Raw genomic sequence first — 17,323 nt, forward strand, 5'->3', positions numbered from 1 at the left:
GTGGTACCCTTTAAGCAACTGCCTCATTTCAGATAAAAATCTATTTGTGATTTTTAGGGCTCTTCCAATTTATTGGTTCTTCTGATATCCTAAACCTATTAGTTCTCAACCTACCCACGAAATCTTCCAGAGAAACAGGATTGACAAGACCTGAATGTCTAATCGAGGGCAGGGGGGAGGAGAAGTAATAAAAAATCCCCAAGGAAGAATGAAAACAATCAAATAGAAAAAAATAATAGCAAAACAAAACCCAGCCTAAAGGTTTCAGGCTCTCCTTTGTATGCCATGAGAAGGGGGTATAAAAGTACAGCTGTTTTCTTTGTGTTTTGGGGGGGATTTTCCCCTCTGCAAGCTCCCTCTTACACAGGGCATACCTAATCACTGCAGCTCCCGGTGCTGGCGGGGTTGTACCTGTGAGCAGCTTGCCGGGCGGCAGGTCAGCACTCGCTGGAGGAGCAGCCTGGAGTGAGTCAGAGCAGCTGGATCATGGTCATTTATAGCTGGTAAGCGCCGCTGTTTGGGATCCCATGGCCCCTGGCTCTCTTTGTGCTGTTGGTGAGCAAAGGCCAAAAGATACAAGAAGAAACAGAGAACCTGGAACAGGAAAGAATTTTTCAGCAAACCCCAGCATTGGCATTACAGCATATTTCCCAGCTCACAGGCAGAGCAAAGCCTCGCTATTACCTGCTATTCTCAAAGGTGCATTTCATCTCTATTCAAATAGTCATTCTACACCAGTTTTTTAAATATGGTCTCCAGAAGACTTTAATATTAACATTAAAAAGATAATGAAAACAGGCAAACAGACAAATCGTGATGCCCAGCGCTCTGCTTCCTCATTGATAAAATATGAGAGCAGCTCCCCACCCCCCTGCAAGATTTTGACTTTCCAGACTGCTAGTTATTTACGGTTTTATTTATGAAAAGGAGAAAAAATGAGTCTCCATCACAGCACCTAAGCATAATAGAAAGAGAAAGCTTTCATGCGTTCTGCATGGGGCTGTGCTATCAGGCTGTGCAAGTGGGTAATAACGCGATTTCCTTCGTTACAGCCCAAAACCTGCCTTCCAGTTTGATCACAGAGCTCAAAAATATGTTTGTGTTTGATAATGTCCGTGGTCTGCTCATCCACAACTTTGTGCTTTGTACTTTTTTCCTTTTGCAATGTTTTTGGGGGTGGTGCAGCCCTGTCCCTGTCAGTGCTGCTTGCATTGTTGCCGTTCATAATTATCTGTATTACCATAGTTATTAGAGGCCCCAACTGTTACAGGCTTGACGCGTGTAAGAGACAATCTCCGCCTGAGGAGCTTAAGGTCTAAATAGGCAAGGCAGATAGTGGAAGTGTTATCAGTCTTATTTTTACAGAGAGCTTAAATGACCTGCCGAAGGTCACACAGGGAGCTTGTGGTAGAATCATGACTGGAATACAGATTTCCCAGGTTTTATTTAAGCATCTAACCCAGGTTCCTTGGCAAGGAGGTTGGTTGTGAGAACGCTGCCTGTGTATGTGTGAGTCTGGGTTCTGGGTCGTGTACTGGGTTTGCACGTGCTCTCCTGGTCCAAGCGTGCCTGAGGAGCTTCGGGTGCTACAACAAATGCACAGCTAGCAAATAGCTGCAGGATGCACGCTCACCAGGGATGCACATCTCTAAGTAGTTCAAGGACAGAACCTTCAACAGGGTGGCAGATGTTACTGTTCTTATATGAGACTTCACTGGTTTTGACTGTGTCACATAAATACGTACAGTCCTTGTGAACTGTAAAGGACGGTGATCGGTCCAGTTTTGGCCTGATGAAGAGCACAGTCTTGTGGCTGCTGTGCCTAGTTGGTTGGGCCTCGATGTTCAGGCACGGGTAAGCTAACAACCTCAAACTCTGCAAGAAAGCCAGCATTGTAAAGCATTGTTACATTTTGAAGTGTTACAGCGAAGTACATGCTTTTAAAAAGAGACTGTGGGGTGCACGGGTCCGTGTGTGATGGGAACCATGTGAGTGCCCAAAGTAGCATCCACCTAGAAAAGTAACTGTCCTACAAGGCTTCCTTCCGACAATAATGTGTGAAGGACTGGAGAAAATGGTGATCCTTCCTCTAAATCCCTTTTGCCGGGTCAGGACAGTTCCCAGGAGTGTGTCTCTGCTCTGTCCGTGGGTGTGGAAATGGCTTCTCCTGAGCTGTGGTGTGTAGAGGTCCCCGGCGCTGTGTTCGGCTGAGGAACGCCGTACGGTACTTCTGACTGCCATTTCCTGGAAACTAGGTACAGGTGGGACTCTTAATATCACAGAATTAGCACAGCCACCTTTCTTAGCTAATTGTTTTAGGTGACGTTTTAAAGAACTACTATTTTCCTTAACATTTCTAGTCTACTTTTCTGTTGCCCACAAGCACAACATTCAATTCTCTTAAGTGTCAATTTTTATTTAAAATATAATACTCATTAGCAGTTTCATTGCATTTCAACGTATCTTTGGTTTTTTAGATTATTTCACTAAACTCTTTGCATGTATAATTGAAATTGACTTTAATCTAAAACTCAGCCTTAACGGAGTCAATATTTCTGTGATCTGTCTTAGCTTGGTTCTCACGGAAGATGTTATTTCCACTGCTGGCAAGGGAAGGCAGGGACGTGATGTGCCACGAGGGCGAGGAGCCTAACGAGCCAGTTCAAAGAACTCCGGCCAGCTGTGACCAGAGGACTTTGAAGCCTGCGCTCTCGTTATTGACTCTATGTGCTGTACTCGGGGTACAAGTCCACAAAGCTTTTTGAGATATTTCAGCCTTTGAGTAATATTTGTGGTTTCCTGAGAAGTCAGGAGGGTTTTTTCAGTGGCTGTATTGGATTAAGGCAGTTTAGTTAATTGAAATGTGAAGGCAGACATTTGAGAGCTAATGCCTATTGCTGAATGCAATTCCTTTCTGGTTTGGTTGTTTTGGTTTTTTTTTAGTACAATGTCGTCTTAGATTGAAGTTGTGTTTATGGCCAAATAATTTCTCTTCAACTCTCTTTTGTAACTTACCTTTCAATTCATGTGTGTGGCCATTGTTTTAATTTTAAAACTCTTATCATTAAAAAGCTTTTAGCACACTGTGAAAGGACCGTGAATGGCACGGAGTACTGAAAGTGCCTCCCCGTGTTCGTTAGCCTGAAAGAGCTCAGAAATTGTCGGTGAACAATCCAATTCTCTTCCCCTGCACCAAAATCACTTCCAGTGGCTTAAGAACATTAAAAAAATGTTTTCAAGTGTAGCATATAGAAATTCCCTGTGGGAACACTGGAACACTTCGAGAGATGAGTCAAAAAGATTTAAAACTTTGCAACGCAGGCTTCTTGATCAAAGGACGATCTATCCATAGTATACTTGCTGTATGATATGTTCTTATATTCCATTAGCCTTGGGCAATACAACTACATATACAAATGAACACGAACGTTACCAATTACAAGTGGAGACACTTTGCCAATATTGAACTAATTTAATTACAGGAAATCTTTAACTCTTAAAAATACTCCAAATGAAATTTCAGCACTGCTTTCAAAGTAAGCAAGACGACAGTGGGTTGCTTCCTTTTCAGCTTTGTAGTTATAAATTATTATTGGGAATATTTTTGTATTTCCAAAGGTTGTAGCATGAGAGACATCAAATAAAATTGTCCTTCTCCAGGATGTCTTTATTTCCTGTGCTGAAAAAGAAGTTAATATATTTTTGTCAATAAACAGAGATTTTACCTTATGAAGATGCAGCATTTTAGCTATGAGTTAATCTTATAGAAACAACATTATTTAATTTGCTGGTGTATTCAAGAGGTCTGCGCAAACAACTAAATCGTGGTGGTGTGTGCTTTTGTGGCTTCACAGAAGCCACTGTTACTTGCTGTATTTCCAACCAATAACCCTTTTCACAAATGTTGTTCTTCGAAGCTGTCCTGTAGTAAAATTTACAATGTCATGTTTGTGTGCTGTCGTGCCTCTAACAGCCCACCATGAGCAACTGAGAAACTTCTGCAAAACCCGCTGTGAGTCCTCAGACAATGACAGCTACCTTCAATGGTTCCTGCAAAATCCTTTCTCCACTCATCTTGGGAAACTGTAAATCTTAAGGAGATGTATCCTGAGCTTTTGCTATAGTGCTGTCCTTGCCATTGGGGTTGTTACCTGACTAGGAAATGAAAATAATAATTCTTATACTCATTTTTAATTACAGATATCTCTTTTCTTTTTTTTTTCTTTTCTTTTTTTTTTTTTTTTTTTTTTCCGAGGCCAGCAACCCTCCAGGTACTGGAACTCAGGATACAGGCCATGATAAATACAGGGGAAAAATAATCTTTAGACATCAACAGGCTCAGAAAATATGGTAATCTGGGTGAAAGTGCCTTTTAAAAATAGCTGCCGTCTGCTCACTTGCCTTTCAGATCCTAGTGACAGTTGAGACCATTTCTGTATGAAATGTGTGAAGACATTTAGGGTCCCTTGGTCTTGAAGATGCTATACAGACATGAACTACTGTTGTTTGAGATCACTTAGCCAACACCCGATCTCCAGTAACACATATAGTCTGGGGAAATGAAGCAGCCTTTGTGAGACAGCCTGAGTCACTCCCGGCCGCCTCTGGGGGAGTTCGGAGGGCTGTCCTCGGCCAGTCCCCGTCCTTCGACTCATTGATACTCTCCATTCTCAAGCTCCAGCCTCTCTGCAGGATCAGATGCAGAACCTGTGCTTGCATTCAAGGACATCTTTATCTCTTTTATCCCCCAAAACTCTTCTCTGTTTCTCGTCTTGAGCTGCCAGGGAGCTCATTATTGCAGCTGTGCTGCTGGCAGCTCCTCCTGCACCCCGGAACATCCCGGCGGAGGCAAGCCCCCAAGGGACGGTGTTTCCCTCCATGCGCAGGCAGCCGGGACTGGGCAAATAATGTCACAGTGCTCTGGGGCAGCCTCCGCTCAAAAAGTTTGAGGGCCCTACCAGAAAGATCTGCTACCGTATTTCAAACCCCTGTTTTGCACACGGCAGCATGAAATCTGTGCAATAAATTGAAATAATACTCACTGTGGCAGTTGTTTGCTTTTCATATCACCTTAGCAAACTCCTGCAGAATTGTTATTCCTTGCCTTTCTTTCCCTTAACTGGATTACAAAGCCAAGAACAGAACTCTGGGGTAATATCAAGCAAAGCTGCCTTCATGGTTCCCATTTCTGGTCTGCAGTCTGCTGCAGGCTTTGTACAACAACTAAAAAGTTTTTTCTTTTTCTCAGTGGAAATGTCTGGATAATATTTTTAAAAGTTTAGATTTGTCCAGGTTGAAGTGTCAACTGAAACAAGGTTTAATCAGCAGTTACACTGCTTAGTGGGGGTTTTTGCGTGTTTTTCTTTGATTCGATCTTCTCCTTTCTCTAGTGACAAATGCCTGAAAAAAGGATGTTTTCGAAAAGAAGGGATGCTGGGCTACTCTTTGCATTGGGATTAGCCGGAAGGAGTGAAAATGTGCCCCATGGTGTCTGTGCATTTCTACTATATTGGAAAAATGGATCAAATGTGCACCGGATTTCAAAGTGTTTTGTAATCCAGGCAAAACATCTGTACGTCCAAATGTGTCATTATAAAAAACCCAACAAAGCAAAGGGAAATGTAGGCTGAGAGCTTAGACTCTGAAAATCTCCCAAGAGAAATAGTTTAAAACCTCTTTTGGGGGGTCTAGAATGAACAAGGTATACTGGTAAAATTCAGAATTTGTTACTGTTAAGTCACTTATAGCGTGAACAATATTCTGAGTAAGAATCAGTCACTCAAACATGCCTGAGTAAGAAATATTGCCTGGGTATATACCAGTACTTCAGCTCTCCGTGTTGTAAGTTGGACTCCTGAGGGGTTTTGTTCATTTGTTTTGTGGAGGTGCTGGAAACCTGCAGCTTCCCCTGAATTCGGCGGGTGTCGAATGAGGTCCCTGGCGAGCCAACAAAGAGGACAAGGATAGCTGAAAAATTTTTCCATCCCAGCCTTGCCTAAGGTGCTGGTTCTGGTGCGTGTAGGTGTCGCTTGGATTTCTGTCTTATTGACGGCGTTTAAAATGGAGACCCAGGCCCGGAGCAGCAGCTGCAAGTCAGGCGTCGGGAAGAGAGGGACTCATGGCCAAAGCGGCTTTTTGCCTGGCTCCAGTCCCTCACCCTCACAAGTGTTAAAAGTTAACCAAACTTATCTCCCAACAGAAAGATGATAAACAGCCAAGACCTCCCCTGAATTACAGGCTGGTTGTGATGGGAAGCAGATGTGCAAATCCTTCCCAGAGCAAGGGGCTGCTAGTGGGCACCCGCTGGAATATTAGGACGGAAAGAGAGGATGATTTTCTTGCTGATGAAATGTTGCTTTGCTCAAGGGACCGTATTATTGCTGTTATTTATTATTTATGCACTGTTGAAGGTGTGCACGGTGCTTTATAGTGCAATAAAAAACCCAACTGGTGTCCAGTCCCTCAGGGTGTTGTGCCACTGCTGAAAGATGGCAAAGGGGCAAGATGAAGGCGTTGTTTCTCACTCAGTGATGATGCAGAGGTTTGTTGTTGTTACAGGGACTCTTCGGGCTGCTTAGCTGGGATGTTAGAGTAGCTTTGTCACCATTTTGCACAATTGTCTACGATCACTTTTGCAAGGGCACGTACCCTGCTTGATATGCAGTCAGAGTCTGGCAGCAGTGGGAGCGAGTGAGCGATACCTGGGGCTGTGACAGCGGCGCTGTTTGGTTTGTTTGGGTTTTTTTTTTACAGATTCCCAGCCATCTGCTGCCTCACCAGCTGCTCACAGTGCAGCACAAAACTTATCTTTGTTCAGGAACTCAGCCCCTCAGGGAGGGCAGGGGCAGTGGACTTGAAGGTGCGTAACTGACCTCCTATGCACCGTCTGCAGGGGATGGGGACAGACCCGGTGCCAAACTCCAGAGAGATGGGGACTAAATGCAGGGAAAAGGTGGAAGAACTGAAGTTCAAACACATGGCCACATAAACTCTTGTTCACCCTTTAAAAAATACTGGCCACAGGGATGTGCTGGCCTGGAGAGTGGTGGGAGGGGGGCTGTGGGGCTGAGAAGACCACAGGAGGTGGCCCAGCCTCAGGTTTGAACCTCCTTTAGCCATCATTAGGGTGACATCAATTGGGAAAAGGCTTTCACCCAAGGGCATGGAGGGGTTTGAGCTCTCGCCAGCCCTTAGTCGTGAGGGTGGTTCTGCTGTGCAGAGGGAGCGGAGCCGGGTGGCAGCCTGACTGGAGGGGGGAGAGTGGAGTTCTGCCTCGGGGGAGCCCAGCAGCTGCCAGCATCTGGGGAAACAGGGAGAGACACGGCTGCTGGAGATCTGTGGGGCCAGAGGGCCCAAGAAATCCTACCGTCAAGAAAGTGGCACGTGTTGTTATTCACTGTCTTTGAGGTGCCTAGCTGAGAACTCCCTCCTTTCGTTACGTGTTATTTTTATAATACACTTAGGGTAAAGCCAGCCGGCCTGAATGCTCCGTAACCCTGCCCCTCAGTCCTTCCCGAGCCTGCTCCCCAGGAACTGGGTGATGCTGGAGCCGGTGAGGGAAGGAAAGGCAGGCTGGCCGGAGCCGGAGCCGGGAGGGAGTGACCAGGTTTCCTCCTCTGTTCCCAGGGAGCTCCTCTGCTTTGCCTGTGCCACTTCAGACCACTCAGAGCACCCTCCTCCCTCCTCATGCTTTTATGCGTTTTCCAATTAAATTTCCTCCGCGAGAAGGAGAGAGGCACTCTGAATCCATTAGCATTAGTAATTATGCAAATGCTTCAGGGAGTTGACTGCCCATCATTACATATAATTAATGTTTCTGGTTATGAATGGAGGGTTTGTTACTTTCCCCCCCCCTCTTGTGCTGGAATGGGGCGGGGTAGAGGTGCAGAGGGGGTGATGTTACTGTATTTAATTTGCATAATCAGGAGGCCTGATTGGGTATGCATGAGGATAGGGATGAGGGGGGAACCTTCTCCAGTGTGCACTCTATTAAGCTGGCAGCAAATCTCAGGAGGGAGATGCAGAATGTAAAGCGAGGGTGAGTGCAGCACAGTGACTGCAGACAGCAGGCTCACATTTAGGTAGCACCTCCAGCACAAAGCAGAAAAAGAGGTGCCCTTGGGCTGGCATGGCAATGCACTTGTCCTATACCTGGGGACATGCTTATCCTGTCCTTTTGCTTTACTGGCCTGCTAGAAATGACATGGGGATTCTGCAGAGAGGTCCCATTCCTGACTTTTATCTTGGGCAGCACGCTGAGTCCACAATTTGCAAGCTCCAAGGCATGCCGTGTGTTGCAGAGCTGGACCCCAGATACCCCAGACAGCACTGGGGAAACAGGCTTGGAACTGGCAGCACGACTGGGCACAACCTCCTCCTGTGCTCCATCCTCCGGGCTGTGCGCAGAGCCGGATCGGGGTGTCTGAGCAGGCACGCGGGTCCTCAGAGGGGCTGCGCCTTACGCGTAGCAGGAGCTGTGGATGCGCAGTGCCTCTGGAAAGCAGGGGCTCGGGTGGAAGTGTATCTGCGTGGGCTTGGCTGTCCATGGGAAAGCAGTCGGAACAGACAGTGAAGTAGTAAAGTTTCCACTCAGGGCCATGCCTCCGAGGACAAAGAGTCAAGGCTTTCCCTCCCATGCCAAACGTCACACAAGCCGGGGGTGGAAAGTTCCCTGTCACAGCTACAGTGAATGCCCTGGGAAACCTCCCTGCAGGTGTCCCTGCTTCCTGATACACGTGGAAAAAAATGCTTCCTATCCCCTGTAAAACATCTTCCTCATGTTCTTCCCATTCCCTGGTCACTAGCTTTTCCCTTCTTGTCTTTTCTGTTCCTCTTCTCTCAGTTTCGTTCCCCAAGAACTCCATTCCTCCTTGGCCTTTATTTCAGGCTACCTTGTGTCCTTTCCCACGATCCCTGGTGTGGGCAGTCCGTCACTGGCCTCCAGACTTCCTTGGGTTTTACATGACAGCTACTGTATTCCCTCACTCCTCCACAGAAAGCATATAACCCTTGGTGTTGGCTGGTCAAGGACTTACAGAAACAGATATCCAGTGAAGGGGATCTGGAGAGGGGGTCAAACAACTCTGCAGACAATGTGTGCTCAATGGGATAACGCTGTGGAAGGGCACTGAAAGGATCCAAGGAAAGGAGAACACAGAGATTCTTCAAATAGAGGGAGATGAACGTAAGGGTACCATGGAGATGAGAAAAGCATCCATGCAGCAGATATCAGATGGGCCAGAGAGTGAGTGTTTCAATCAAAAGAGGAAGAGGGAGAGCAGCTGCTTAGCTGGAGTCTGGAGGTCCCACGCTGTGCGGAGCATTGTGTCCTCCTGCCCTGTGGCCATCATTATTTTCTGTCCTGATTGTAATCCGTTGTTTGGTCACCATGGGCAAGGTGTGAGCTTTCCCCTATGGTGCAGGAATTTGCGGTGGCTCAACAGAGGTTCCCAGAGTAGGCAGGGAGAAAATGGGCTTTGTTTCCCACCCTGTTATCCCCACAGCTTGTAGAAATGTGAGACAGATTTCCAACATACATTCCAGTAACCCTTAAGAAGAGGTGAGGAGCAGGATGCACACAAAAGAAAGAAAAAATCCAGAAAAAAAATAATGTGTTTCTCTGTGTTTGTTTTTAAAGCAGAAGAAAATCCTGTGTGTGTGTTTGTATGTCTGTGTTTGTGTATGTGGTTTTAAACAAACAAGTGGGGAAAACGTGAAACCTTAAACTTTCAAAAAACCTTCAGCCTCTTGATAGTGGGGCATCATGGGAGGACACCAATTTTGCTCTAAAGATCAGCTTTTGGTACAAGAAACTTGAGGCAGTACTGGATTCTGTTCTTGTCAAGGTTTTGTTTTCTTTGACTTGAAGCTGCTTTGGAGATTTGTAGTTCTGAGGTTCACGTCGTTCAGTATTTTGTAAAGCGTTTGTACACTTGGCCTGCCTGCTAGGGAAACCACTGGGGAGGACTTTCCGTAAGTAGAAGCACCTGTAAAATCTCTGATGTACACAAAACCAAGAGATCTGATTTGCTTAGACCAAGAACTTCTCTTAAGGATGAGAAAGGTCCCAATACAGATCAGGAAGGCGATCTCTGAAGGGTTGGGTGAAATCCCAGAAGGCAGTTGCTACGAGTAGAGTGGAGGTCTTGGGGAATTATGTGATGAGTAACTGCAGTAAAATCATAGCAGCAAGTGATGGTGCTTCCTCGCATGGGAGGGAGGGAGTTTTCTGGCTGTGAAGTGGGAAGATGTCAACAGCTCTGTTCTGGTTTTGCTTTCTGTGACATTCATCTCACACCAAACCGTGCCACTGAGGCACCAGGGCAGTGTGAGAGGCAGCCGTACCAGCAAGGGGAAGGAGGGTTCGCTAGGAAGTCATCACCCGTGGGAAACAAGGTGGGCCAGCCTCCGGTGGTGGTCCTTCGGCCCAAGCCCGGGTTTGTGTTTGCTGTGGTTAGACCTGCTAACCGTGCCGTACCGGACAAAGCTATGCTGTGTCCTCAAATATGAGGCAAGGAGAAGACCTTGCTGTCCCCCAGAGCCAGCAGTGAAGTCACACGGGCTGAAAGGAAGAGGGAAATGGTTGTCAAAGCAGGAGAGAGACTGTGGTGAGGACAAGGGCGGGCTGGAGTCAAACCGAAGGAAGGGGGAGGGGTAAGGACAGCAAATGGCATGATAACACCACAGTCGCACACGGTGTCTCATCACTCAGGAGGATGCTGGCTGTGAACGTACTGTAACCATGGTCCAGGGGCCATCAACTGCAGGAACAGAGTTTCCAGTACACGCCTGCCCTTCTCTAGGCTACCAGGCTCCTTTAACAGGCTGCTCTGTATGCACTGAAGTGCTTGAAGATGTCACAGCTGGAAAAGGCAAAGAGCAAGGTCCCCTCTGAAGTGTGCTCAGTAGTAACTTCCACAAGGTTCACATCACTGCTTTCTGTGCTCATGGAAATTCCTCTCCCCCCACCCCCACCCCTTTTTTTTTTTTTTTGCATGTGTGAGTGGATCAGGTTGTGTATGTGCAGCGAGGATGAACACAGGAACATACATGCAGGCACGCAGTGCATGCATGCACGGACACTTGAGATTGCTAAAGGCATAAGTTAAATCCCACATCAAAGCAGAGAGCTATCGGAGCAGCGCCGTTCAAAGGCGCCAGCTTCCTTCCTGGGAAAGACAGATTGTCACTTTGATTAAGAGATTTTAACAAGAGAGAAAAAAGAAGGAATAAAAGAAGAGAAAAAAGAGGGAATGAAAGAATGGAGAAAAGAGAGAGTTTTCATTTAGAACTTTTTTTTCCCTTTGGCTATCCAAAGAAGGTTTTAGTTTGATGAAAAAAAGACCCCAATTTAAAATAAGTTTAATGTAACAATGAATTATTTAAGGAAGAAGAAAATACAAGCTGCTGGTTAAAAAAAAAGTAGAAAAAGCTATTATTGAAATGTCAGAACAAATACCCAGCTTGATCTGCGTTAATATGATAAATACTAATATATTCATTTCCCCTGGTGCTTCTGGGCTTGCAGAGGTACATCTGCAGTGCGTTGCTTATGGTAATCAGGTCACAGCTTCAAAGGGAGACATGCAAGGTATTCTGGGGGCTGTTGTGGAAGCTGCTGTTAGAGACCTTGTGGATCATCGTGTAAAGCTGAGGGGAGCTGATCAAGGGTCTGCTGGAAGATCTCTGGTTGCTGAAGGAAACTGGCAGTCTTGTAACATTCTTTGGTGGACCACCAGTCATGGGACAACCCTGGTGTCTGGTTGTCATCTTCAATGTTGCCATTTTTCTGTAGATGGCGTAGTATGAGAGAAAAAAAGACTGAGGATGGAGAGAGCAAATGAGCTTCCCACCTTCTGCCTCCACAGCCTAATTCCCAGCATCTCTGTGGCTGGGAGTAGATGCCATGGGCAAGCTGTAGACCCCAGCTGCAAGTCAACCACCATCTCGGTTTTTGCTTCCAGAGTCTCACAGTAAAATTCTCAGGAACAATTTAGTGGAGCTGATAGCTTGAAGCTTCAAGAAGCTTCACACAACCATCTTTGTGTTTTCAGACTCTTAACAACCTGGGAACTGCAAGTAGGATGGTTTCAGCAGGGACAAGTGCTACTTTCTACTAGGCATCGTCTCTGCCTGCCCCATCCTTCTCGTCTGCTGCACAAGTTCTCTTGTAACGTGCATCAGGTTTGCTGGCGTCAGCACCACCCTTGAAAGAGTAACCTGGAGATCAGACCCTGTGCAGATTGTATTTCTTTTCTATATCCAAGGACTAGATTTAGACAACTGTGGTGCAACCAGGTGTCATCAGAACCCAGCAGCTGAGAATTAAGGGAGCTTATTTGGGAGCGATGTGGTGCAGAAGGTGTTGAACTGTTGTTTCCTAACATTACAGCTGACAGTTGAGTGACAGATTGGGAGTGTGGTTAAATTAGGATGCAAATTAATTGAGCTGGCCTTCTGGTTGGTAGAGTGAGGAGAAAATGTTGCAGGGAAACAAGGGAGAGCTGATTTTAGATGAGAAGATTGGAGTAGAGAGAAGCTGAGAGGCAGGAGGCAGAGGAGAGAGGTGGGAAGTGCATTTGGAAAGAGATGGAAGAATATAGTTACCTAATGTGAACCTATCAGTGTGGCAAGGTTCTGAGATAAAATCAGGAGACAGTCAATTAGGTTTTGACCTTCTTGGTCAGGACTTGTTAGTGAGCATCATTTCAATTGAGGTAGCTCAAACATAATTAATACATTGCTAACCTACCCTGAATTCCTTTCCTGGTAGAACTCCTGTTGGGTGCCACAATGAAGCTATTATGAGGCATTTTGCTCTTCCTAGCAGTGGACATCTAGATCGTAGGCTGAAGCGTGGCTCGGCAAGCTGGTCGCGTGCCCACCTCAAGGAAGGAGTTACTGCGTCCAAGGGAATTCAGCTGGTTGTAGTGCCTGGAGTTCCCAGGCAGATAAAAGAAGTGTGCTGAAAGCCTAGATAAGGCTGGTTAGAGAGCTGCAGAAACCTGCCTGGCAGTCTGTTGCAATAATCTGGACTCACTTGAGAAGCTCCTCTTCTGCGTGTGTGTTCCTCCAAGAAATGCTCTAGTTTCCAAGGAGCACTCATGTGCTTTTCTGGTAGATTTTACTTATGAATGTATAGAGTCTTAGTCCATCTGCTTCTGTCCCTCTTTCCCTCCATTGCCTAAATTTGAATCTTTAATGTTGGCTTGTGGGCACAAGCATGCTGTGCCCAACTACGGACCAGTTCCTCAGTTAAAACATGCATAAGCTGCTTTATTTATGCCATTATTTTATGTATTTTTTCCCCCCCAGAGATGCTCCACAGGGCCTACAGTTTGCTGGAAACCCCAGTGACAGCCCCTGGCTTTTGACTTCAGAAGGTGAATTCTCTCATTGGCCATTTTCAACCCATTCACTGGGAAATGTGATTACTTCTTATTTATTGAAGTTAAGTATTCCTGCTTGTAGCCACTATGGCATTAAAGTAAAACGTTCAGCATTTAACACGATGAATGCAGAGACATGAGGCTAAATGCACTGCATAAAATCTTTATGGGGCTGTAAACAGACGCCCAGAATATTTTCAACTGTTTTGTTGTGAGCCAGGCTGGGGTCCCTCATAAGCCAGGCAGCCTGCCCCTGGACTCTCCGGGAGTCAGCCAAGCCCATGCCACCACCACCTTGGCCTGCACAGGGGAAGGGCTCTGGGGAACAGAAAAGGAACTGTCCTGCTTGCTGGCAGGTGCTGCTCTTGCCAGGACTGGCCGGCGGCTGTGGCTGCATCGGTGCAGGTCTGGGTGGTAAATACAGGCTGCGATCACTTCGGAGCTGCTTTCTTCAGTATCGGTCTCAGATAAACACAGCTCAGGAGGAAATCAGTTCAGAGTGAGTTTTGTCAGCTTCAAAAGAGATTCATTCCTGGTGTTGTCAGTCACAGAAGACTGATGGCTGAGATTAGTGAGGAAAGCAAGGCCTGTGGGCATTGAAACAGCTACTGTTACTGGAACTCAGGGTTTAAAGATGAGATCTAATCTCAGTGTGGATTTGTACGAAGTCCCTTCCCCCTTCCAGTTTCTCACTCTGAAGGCTTGGTTCCCCTGGGCACCCTCAGCCTCCTGCGCTCCATTTGCCTTTATCAGCTGTCTGATCACACAGAGATCTCCCTGCCTCCTGGCTGTGCTGGGCGCCAAGCGCAGGGGTAAAGGAGAGCTGGGCACTTGCTTGACCTTGTTCTCTCTCTGTGGTGGTGTGGCTAGGCTGTCCTCACCCATGGATGGATGCAGGAAAATTCTCAGCAAAACAAGCACCTCCTGGCCCCACAGAGGGCGGCTGGGGTCCCAGGGAGCCCGGGCCAGGGGTTACTCAGCTCAGCAGAAACCCAACTGATGGCTCGAGGTGTTGCAGCAGAACAAAACCCAGTTGTGTTACCCAAACACTCGCTTGCTTGCTAGCACCTTGACTTGTGATGATCAGTGCCACCATCAGCATCAGACATCTCTGCAAGCCCTAGCTATGGTTCGTCATGAATGAGGAGACAAAGCTGAGACTCAGGCTCTGGGTATCTTTATTGCTTTAATAAAAGGCTGTAGAAGGCATTTAAATAGCCTCCTCAGAAGCACTGAAAGAGCGTTATTCCGATGAAGTCAAGTCAAAGGCCACAATTCCACGTGATATGATACAGAACACAACTGGTGGCGCTTGTGCTGCAGGGAGAATAGTCTTCCAGAGTCCTTTTCTGCCATGTGTGAGGGTCAGTGACAAACCTGAGAGTTTCTCCTGGGGGCTCTTCTTGGTTTTGATTGTTCAAAAATTGTGTCCTGAAATTTGGAGTGGCTTATCCCTAGAAAGTTAACGTTTTGCAAGCTTTGCTCTTGGTAGAAACTATTAACGTGCTGACTGGGAATGCCCCTGCCTATCTGCAATACAGTGATTAGGACAGCTTTCATCTTTGCCATCCCTTGATTGCTTTGGATGCTTCATTGCTACGAAGGCTCCTGTCCCACATCCGTGCCTCCTCCCTCCTCCCCCACCACCTCCTCTTCCATTCAGTAAGTGTCTCTTGCCTCTAACATATGGTCAGAGCATATTCTCAGCAATGCCGACACTTCTGCTTCTTCACTTCAGCAGCCACAATAACTGTTGAACGGGAAATCTGTCGTTTAACTCGGCCGTTTGCAGTCACTGAAGAGAAGTAATTACAATGGCCTTAATTGGCTGACTGCAGAGCCACTGCCCAAGTAGTAATAAATAGTGCATGCTTAGGAGCTGGATGAGATGTAACCACCCAGGGTTTCTCCTCCTCTTCTTCCAGCAGGCCTGAATCCAGTTCTCTTAAGAGGCTAACAAGGATGTCAGGCTGCTGCCTTGAGGATCCAAGCCTTACACAGAAGAGATGCTGGTCAGCTGAAGTCCCAGAGGTCTCTCCTGAAACTCTTTCCAGGGATCCTGGCAGGGCAGGCTCTTGGCAGCTCTGGTGCTGCCTGCTTCTGCCTGGGTTCCCTGCCTTCCCCTTCTCCCGCTGCTGCCAGGCTAGAGCACGTTTTTTTTCATTAGCAGCGATGCAGGCAGAGCGGGGCCAATTACTCACTGCTTTATGCTTGCTGGAAAACCCACCCAGGACTGGTAATAGCCATTAAGTGAGGGTGCAGCTTTAACTACGTGCCATTACATTAAGTTTCAAGTTGATATATGGCCAGAGCAAATTGAATTCCTGCTGCTATCCCGTCTGACATTTGTTACATTACAATGCCTGCTCTTTTGTTTTTGAGTCAATAGCTGCTGCTTTCGAGAAATATGGATTATTAGAATTTATAGCCCGTCCTACGCGTCTTTTCAAACACTCATATCCTTTTATCATTTCGTTTTGTTGTTATTCTGCCCAGCACAGTTTGTATTTCTTCAGGTTTTAGCACCTGGGACTCTTGATACTTGTGCTAAATCAATACCCTTTGTCCTCATTGCTTTAATATACACAACCATTTGTGTGATGCATGAATTGCAGTGGGTTTTCTGCCTGCGATAGTCATTTACTCCTCCTGCTCAAGCATTCCTTCCCCTGTCTGCGTGTGGGTCGTGCTTTGCAGTAAATATCACACATCTACATTTAAATTCCTTTATATGATGATTTCCAGGCACCTGGCTCCACGGGGAAAGGTGAATTTGCTGGCTGCTTAGCAGGAAGGTGTCACAGGTTTGCCAGTATTCCAGTGCCTCCTGGAAAGTGCTGGTGTGCTGGAGTTTAAAAAAAAAATCCACCTTTTGCTCTTACGCCGTATACATCTTCAAAATCCATGCTTTAATGTAACCACGCCTTTTCGTAAAGCAGATGTGAAGAATCTCAAGAGCCATAAAAAAAAAGGTAAAAAAGGCCTTTGGGCTTTTGTTCAGATGTCCTCAGGTCACTCATCAGCGGGCAGTTCTGGAGACTTGGAGGAATTGCTGTGATGACTGTCCCACAGACAGCTGTCTGTGAGCGGGGTGGAGGGACCCAGGCTGGCGACTGGGGTCCAACCCTCCAGCTCAGAGTGGATTTACAGTGAGAGCAGAGCCCAGCCTGCGCTGTCACTGCATCTACTCTGCCGTTCTGTGCCTACGGAGATGTTCCCAAGACTGTTCATCTCATGCCTGTTACGTGTGGTGGGTACCGGAGCAGCCACCAAGGTACATGGTAGAGATGCGGGTTTGTTTATGCAGGTGCTCAGCTGCTGACCCTTTGGGCTGTTCCCCCTTTCCTTTGCTGGCTGTGGGAGTCCGAGATGTGCAAGGACAGCAAAGCTGCATGTTCCCTTCGAATTTTATACTTTTTTTGCCAAATCAAGGAGTGCAGGAAAGAGACAAGAATGATGAAGGCACAGAAGATGAGATCAGAGAAGGGGAAGGCTTAGCTTGACCAGTCTGCATTTGCCATGCAAAGAAGGAAAATGTTGCCCTCTGGTCTTGGGCGTTCTTCTTTTGGGCATTCTTCTTTTCCTCTGCTCCATACACTGGCAGTCGCACACCCACCCATTCATCCCCTGGCTCCCTCCCGGTCCTTGCCAGCCCCCTGGCCATCCCGCGAGCTGCCTCTGCTTCGAGCCCTCACCTCGAGCTGCTTGCCTTCATGCTGCTGTGTTCAAGCCCCTCTGCTGCTCCTCCACACTGATGCCAGCCTGCCCCAGGTATGTGGCTGCCTCCTCATCACCCCACTGGCTCCGCTGTCCCCCCCAGTGCCCGGGCTGTCCCGCTCCTGTGCGGAGCACAGCCCCGTGCCCACCTTTGTGCTCAAGAGGTGACAATTTAACTAAGTGCAATTTCCAAGAGTGATGACTGTGATTTTGAATGT

Source organism: Falco punctatus (genome assembly GCF_963210335.1).
Source record: "Falco punctatus genome assembly, chromosome: 7".
In the NCBI taxonomy this organism is placed as follows: domain Eukaryota; kingdom Metazoa; phylum Chordata; class Aves; order Falconiformes; family Falconidae; genus Falco; species Falco punctatus.